The sequence below is a fragment of the Ambystoma mexicanum genome, chromosome 2q (assembly GCF_040938575.1).
Source record: "Ambystoma mexicanum isolate Mex_15411 chromosome 2q, UKY_AmexF1_1, whole genome shotgun sequence".
Classification (NCBI taxonomy): domain Eukaryota; kingdom Metazoa; phylum Chordata; class Amphibia; order Caudata; family Ambystomatidae; genus Ambystoma; species Ambystoma mexicanum.
The window spans coordinates 1,492,175,062-1,492,182,249 of record NC_090924.1 but is presented as its reverse complement, the minus strand read 5'-3'; the positions used below and the strand labels follow the sequence as shown (position 1 = coordinate 1,492,182,249).

Here is a 7,188-nt window from a genome sequence, read left to right as displayed (position 1 = left end):
TACTAGGGAGCAGTGTCTCAGGCTGTGGTGCTGCCTCTGTGCATGTGCTGGGGAGCAGTGTCTCAGGCTGTGGTGCTGCCTCTGTGCATGTGCTGGGGGCAGTGTTTTGGGCTCTGGGCTCGTGCATTACATTATTTAATGGGGTTCTGGGGCTGACTCTGCGCTTCTCTTGGGGAGCAGTGTCTCATGCCCTGGGGTGCAGTGTCTCAGTCTCTGAGTGTGTTCGGTGCAATAGATGTTCTTTACTCTGCCGTGTATTGGATTTCGGTCCTGTTCTGGGGGCAGCAGTCGGGTCTGGTGACTACAACTCTCCTCTTGCAGTTACAACCCCAAAAACGCACATTTTAGCTGCAGTAAATCACAGCGGGGAGTGAAAAGTTCCAGAAGCTTCTGATCGGGTGAGTGATTGGCAGGGGCTCACGAAAAACTGAATTAACAAAATGTTGGGAGAAGTGCTAACTTCAGAGACAGTGGGTGAGGGGAAAACTTGCTTGTGTGGGGATCTCTAACTTCGTCACACATGCTAATGAGAATATTCTAGTACAGCTTCAATGTTACAAGCAGTTAACTCTCTCCTTTAAGTCTGAAAGCACCCACTTAAGGACTGCTGTGAGAAGCTGTCCTCTCCCACCCGCCCCCCGCTCCTCCTTTCCAATCTCTCCCCTGGCGTGCAAGGACTAACCCCATCATGATGTGTGCATGTGAATGCAGGTGCAAACAGTGAAATGCATTACCTTAGTAATTTCAGGGCCTTTGTTAACATTCACGCGCAGGCGCCACCGTTTAACGTCTGTGTCCTGTTCTGTCCAGCCACGCTCTGTAGGTCAGTCAGGTCGAGTTAACATAGCCCAGAATTTCGGGTGGGGGAGGAGGGGATGAAGCCTGGACAGCCCAGTGGTGTTGTGGTGTTGGTCTGTGCAGGGCGTGCTGTGTGATGGGCTGTGCAGGGAGTGCTGTGTGATGGGTTTGAATAGTTGGTATCTGCGGCCCGGGAACTGCAGGGAGGCCCACCCGCCATAAATTGGTATTGGAATTGTTTATTTATATAGCGCCTATGCACAGGCAAGTGTGTCAAAGCGCTCAAGGAGGGTGGGCATATGGGAAAAACAACAGTCGCTTAGAGCCCTTGAATTTCTGAGATGAGGATAGTGTGCACAGGCAGAGTACGTGCGGAAAAATACAGTTTGGGAGACAACAAATAGGCAGCGATTCTGCAGTTTTAACAGTGCAATTAAGGGGTGAAGACAAGGGAGAACAGATGGACGCTCTTCAGGCCTGGTGCGTAAGGATCCAGCAAGTGCACAGAGGGTCACCGGGGGGGATCAAGTGCACCCGGTCGGTTGAGACTGCGGTAAGTGCAGAGAGAGACACTCTCTAGGGTTGACTTATCAAGTGCCTTGAGTGTGGGTGAGTGTAGGTCCCTAAGGCAAGTGCGAAAGAGGACTGGCGTAGGTGCCGGAGAAGTCTGATCTATGAAAGTCTCATCAAAACATGTTCATACCTGTTCCTCCAAAACCATCAAGGACCACAATGACACCCTGGCTCCATATCTGGCTGACTTCTGCAACCACTCCTTTGCCACTGGAGTCTTCCCTTCCCCCCCGAAGCACTCCTTACTGCACCCTCTTCTTAAGAAACCCTCTGTCGACCCATCCTGCCTGGCTAACTATCGCCAATCTCCATCACTCCTTTCCTGGTCAAACTCCTGTAAAAGCTGGCCATCTCCCAGCTCCATCTTCACACTGAATCTGTTGGTTGTCTCCATGATCATCAGTCTGGCTTCACAGCTGCCAGAAGCACGGAAACTACTCTCCTGAACATCTGTGAAGACCTGCTCTCCAACCTTGATTCCAACAACCCCTGTGTCCTCATCTACCTCGATCTCAATTCTAGCTTTGACACGGTCAACTATGCCATCTTGCTCAACCGTCTCCGTGATAACCGGGGTATCACCGATCAGGCCCTGGCGTGGCTGACTTCTTTCCTCGCTGATCGACCCTCCCAGGTTCAACTTTGGTCCTTCCTCTCTTCTAGCTCTATCTCTACCTGTGGTGTTCCCCAGGGGTCTAACCTCTCTCCCTGGGTGATCAACCAATACCTGGCTCTTCTTGTCCACCGCATTGCAGCGCTCTGCCCCAACTTCCAGTGCTATGCGATGACACTCAGCTCATTTTCAGGCTACCCTCAGCTACCTCTTCTCCCTCTCTCATCTCTGACTGTCTGTCTGCCATCCAGGAGTGGTGTGCTGCCAATGATCTCTGCCTTAATGCCAGTAAGACCAAGATTCTCCTCATCGGCACACCCTCCTTTCCTGTCACTCTCTGGCCGGCCTCTCTTGACCCTCTTCCTACTCCCATCTGTGAGGCAAAAAACCTTTGGGTCATCTTCGACTCCACACTCTCCTTCTCGCCTCACATCTCTGACGTCCCTAAGAAGTCACACTACCAGCTGCACCTCCTCAGAGGTATTCTTCCCTTCCTCTCCTTCCCCCAGAGGCTCACTGTCTCCAGAGCTCTGGTTCTCTCTAGGCTGGACTACTGCAACAGCCTCATTCTAAATCTGTCTGCTTCTACTCTCTGCCCCCTGCATCCCTGCATCTCATCCAGAACAGGACTGCGAGACTTGTCCTTGGCCTCAAGCCCAGGGATGGTATCTCTCCAGGACTGCAATCTCTGCACTGGCTCCTAGTGGCGGCGAGGATTAAGTTGAAAATCCTCTGCATTGTCCACAAGGCCTTCTGGGGTTTGAGGTCTCAATACTTTCAACTCTTTCTCCCTAAATATCTTCCTTCTCGAGCTCTTCGCTCATCCATCTCCAACTACCTCAGGGTCAGTCGCTTCTCCAAGCAATGATGAGTTGGTGGTAGATCTCTTTCTTCGGCTGGGGCCTCCTTCTGGAACAGACTCCTAGCCTCCCTGAAACTTGAGGAGAATCATCTCCGGTTCGGAGCACCTTAAAACCTTTCTCTTTGCTTCTGCTTTTTCTCCTCCTCTCCCTTGCTGACTTCCTGGCTGAAACTGAAACGGTTACTTGGCCATCCTCTGATCTCGGGCCCAGGTCCCCTCCACCGCCAGTCGCACACCTGCACTGCCTTCCCGGCAACCCCCGCACTTGGTGACTGTTTTCTGTATCCCTTCAGTCCCACTACCAGCACTTGCCACCTAACGCCTGCACTTACCCTTGCACTTTCCACCTGCTGGCCATACTTTACTTACTGTTATTTATTCTATTATCCCATGTACTGCACTTTCCCCTCCCCCTTTACCCCGCACTTTCCCCCTTCCCCCTTCCCATGCACTTGCACAATCTGAATGACACCTGGAATCTAGGATCGTTGTCTGTCTTCCCTCTGTTCTCCCTCCCTCCCTTGCCTCGTCACGTCTTGAAACACTTGTGTACAGGTGCGTTATAAATGCCTTATATCATATCATATCATATCATATCAGTGAGACTCTGAGGTACACACAGCGGCCAGTCAGCATGCTGTAGGGAAGAGGGGGGAGAGAGGGAAGAAACAGAGAGCTGGGTTAGCAGCATAGAGGGAGAGAGAAGGAAGAGGAGAAGAGGAAAATCTTGAGAAGTTTTTGGAATTTAAGGAGATCCAGATCAAGACGGATGGTTGCAGGGAGGCTATTCCAGATCAGACGGTCCGGTATGAGCGAAGAGGAGGATGTGCCTGAAAGATAGTTGCGTGTCATCTGCGTAGCACTGGAAGTTAGAGGTGAAAGTGGCAATCCCCTGTGCCAGGGCAGCCATATAGACGTTGAAGAACCAGTGGGATAGTTTAGATCCCTGGTTACACAGGACTAACCAGGACAATGACTACACTGACCCAGGTCTGCTGCGGTTCGGCTCTGGGCACGCTCTGCTCTCACAGACGCGGGAACGCCTCTTTATTTGTAAAACGCAACATAGCCGTTGCGCATCATTTGACATGCTACATTCCTCCCTTTTTATAGGGAACAAACTGAACAAATGACAGTTAGTTGTGAACAAATAGAAAAATACATGACCCAACGTGGGCAGTAAAATGGCATGACAAAACATGACTGTACCATTGGATGAACAGTAAATTAGCCTGAGTGTTTTGTTTTCCCACAGAAGCATACTGCATCCCATGCTTCATGTCTCATAGTTCACTTACTCTGACATCATATAGTCATCAAAACGGGTAGTCCTCTTTCTACTTTCATGACTTGGATACATGCCACCTGCACCCTCTCCCAGTGCCCGTTCACTTACCAGGACTGGGGCATCAGGCTCTTGGGTGGGCCCAGGGTCGTCGTCATCACTCTCAAAGCTCTGAGCATCTTTTTCCTCTCTTACCTCCCCAGACAACGTATTACCTTCACCCTCCTAAAACGCTGGAGTTTCGTGTCACCATTCCTCGGGTGCCCTCTGCCATGACCATGGACCCCCTCACCTGAACAACATCTATGGGACAGGGTTTGTATGTGAGGGACAACTTTCCTTCGGGATGTCTGTTTCTTACTAACACATTGGGCCTCATTATAAGTATGGTGGTAAGGCAACAACGGCGCCGGTATCACTACCGGCACCATTGCTGCCGTACCGCCATACTACGAGTTGTGCTTGCGGGTCTCCCTCTGCCCGCCAGGTCCGACCTGGCGGGCAGTACAGCGCCCGTGAGCACAACTCGTGGATGCACCGGCACCGTTATGAACGTTGCAGATGCATCTGAGCTCCCCATTCCCATTCAGCCCTATGGGGTCAAATGGGGATGGAGAGTCCCTTATTGCCGTCACCTGCGAATGGACAATTACTGGGTCCACGGAACTCGGCATGACCCGTTAATTGCCCATTCGCGGGTGCCAGTAAAATCACGGGTTTGGCGGCAGCCGTGCCTTTGGTACAGGCACGGCTACCGCCAAACCCGTAATGAGGCCCATTGGCCCTCATTACGAGTCCGGCGGTAGGTGTGCCAGTAAAACCGGCAGGCTGCCGCCAGACCCATAGGGATTTACAGGCTCCGGACTTGCAGGACTTACCGTCCGGTAATTCCAGAACCCGCATTCCGTTACTCCCCATTCCCGTGGAGTACCATAGGATGGTGCTGGTGTTTCCACGTCTGTCTGCGGGCAGGTGCTGTTTCGCCCGCCAGGTTAGACCTGGCCGGCGGGACGGCACTCGCTTGCAGAATTTGTAGTTTGCCATTGCCATTGTCACACACAACCAGGTGAGGTGGTTTTAGGTTCCTTCTCATGTTTTCCCTTGCGTTTCGTCGTCTCATGTCCTCCAACACTCTGTCATCGTCAATTTTACCAGGGACTCTTCCTTCCACCTCGGGAATCAGGTCTCGGGGACACATTTCAAAAGGGCCTCCACCAATGCAACGTGGATCTGTACTCCTGAAAAACGGATATAGCCTCCGTTTGAGGCAGTTTCCTTGTCCTTGAGCAATGCAGAAGTTTTTGTTTATAGTGCGCATAAAACGCTCCACCTCGCCGTTTGCTCGCGGCCAGACAGTTGATCTCTTCTGATGTACTATTCCGAAACTCTCATAAGAACTCTGTGAAGCATTCCCTTGGATTGTAGATCCATTGTCTGAGCAAACTATCCAGGGAAAACCATGGGTCACAAATATCTTCTCCATCACATGCGCCACTTGCTCGAATGACGTAGAATCTACTAGCTCCACCTCTGGGTATCTGGACCACTGGTCAATCATGACCAGAAAATGCGACCCACGACCCATGGAGCCAAAATATGTGATCCTGACCCTGGGGGTGGTGTTAGTCAGGTGGATCACCTGGGAGGAGAAGCCCCTACCAGAATAGGAGGGCTACGTTATGAGAGACGCAGTACTATTCTTCAGAGGGCGAGTCTTCCATATTACCAAAATATTTAATGTCTTGTCGTCAAGCTGCCCCCCTTGGTAGTAGCAAGAACCGTTATGATCAGTGTTAGGGAGAATTCTCCAAATGTGCTAATTTCCCTTAATTTTTAAGACTCCCAGTAACTTTGCTGGATTTCTAGAATTTGATTTTTTACCTGGGAAGAGTATGAGCCTTTTTTTCCCACTCTTCCATGTATTTTGTGTGTGTTTTATTTTTGTGTTCTTTGGTTATGGAGTTTTAAAACAACTCAGTGGCATCATCTTTTTCTGTGTGTCACACAGCACCTTCAGTGCAGTGGCACAGGGGTGTCTTTTAGACTCCCCAAGGTTTAAAAACCTTCTCTGGGACTGACTACTGTCTTCCAGAGTATGTAAAGTTAAATTGACTTTACCAGCCTCTTTAAATTTACAGACCAAGCACACACTATCTTCCTATAGAGTGCTGGAGGGGTTGCCTAGCTTCCCCTGAGTCAAAACACTTATGTAACAGTAAAATGTTACCCTTTCCTACTTTAAATGGCTGGTGGCAGTGGTTTAGATCAACTACCGTGATTTTTCCTGACCGCTAACAACGGTAGCTAAAAATCGGGTCAGCCATGTTTTTCAATATGGCGCCCCAGACCTATCTGTAAAAACAGACTCCGGTCATCTTTTTTCGCCATTTCTGTTAGGAAAGGTGTAAGGCAGAATTATATGCAGTACCCTTTGGGAACACCACACACAATTAGGACTACAAGTGACAGTACACATTCACCTTTGGTACATGCCTGTGCTACACAGTAAAGGGGTAGCGATGGCTGAGCAGCCAGACTTATCTCAAGAGTAAAGTGAGCAGTATCAATAGTTACACAAAGGACAGCAATTACTATGGGCCTCATTACACGGAAGGCGGTAATGGTTAACGGCCACCGTTAATGGTAACGGTGACCGATAACCATTACCGCCTTACTACGAGGTCCCTTAGCGGGTTGGTGCTTTAACGCCTGCTTTTTGCAGGCGTTAAAAACCAACCCGCTAAGGGACCTCAGAGCTAATTACGGCACCGCAAAATTGCGGTGCCGTAATTAGCCCCTTCCCCATTCCCATAGAGCCCTATGGGGCAGAAATGGGAATGGGGAAGGGCAATGGCGGAAGGGGGATTTACCGCCCCACCAACCTTGGCATGGGGCGGTAAATCCCCTTTCCGCCAAGGCGGTGCCGGTAATTTACCGGCATGGTCCAGGGTGCTAATAGCACCCTGGATCACCGCCTTCTGTGTAATGAGGCCCCATGATTCAAACAAACACTGACTCAAGGTTTCTGAGTAAAAAAATATACATTTATTTACACAT

General features: G+C 50.4%; 1 protein-coding gene across 1 annotated transcript in view; it reads left to right on the top strand.

Annotated features, from left to right (window-relative positions):
* The first annotated feature begins 212 nt into the window (after positions 1 to 212).
* Positions 213 to 7,188, top strand: part of LOC138570320 (zinc finger protein 182-like) — a 62,784-nt gene continuing 55,808 nt past the window's right edge. Inside the window, exon 1 of the mRNA XM_069649103.1 lies at positions 213 to 398. The gene's annotated coding sequence lies outside the window, so the exon portion shown is untranslated. The remainder of the gene's footprint in view (positions 399 to 7,188) is intronic.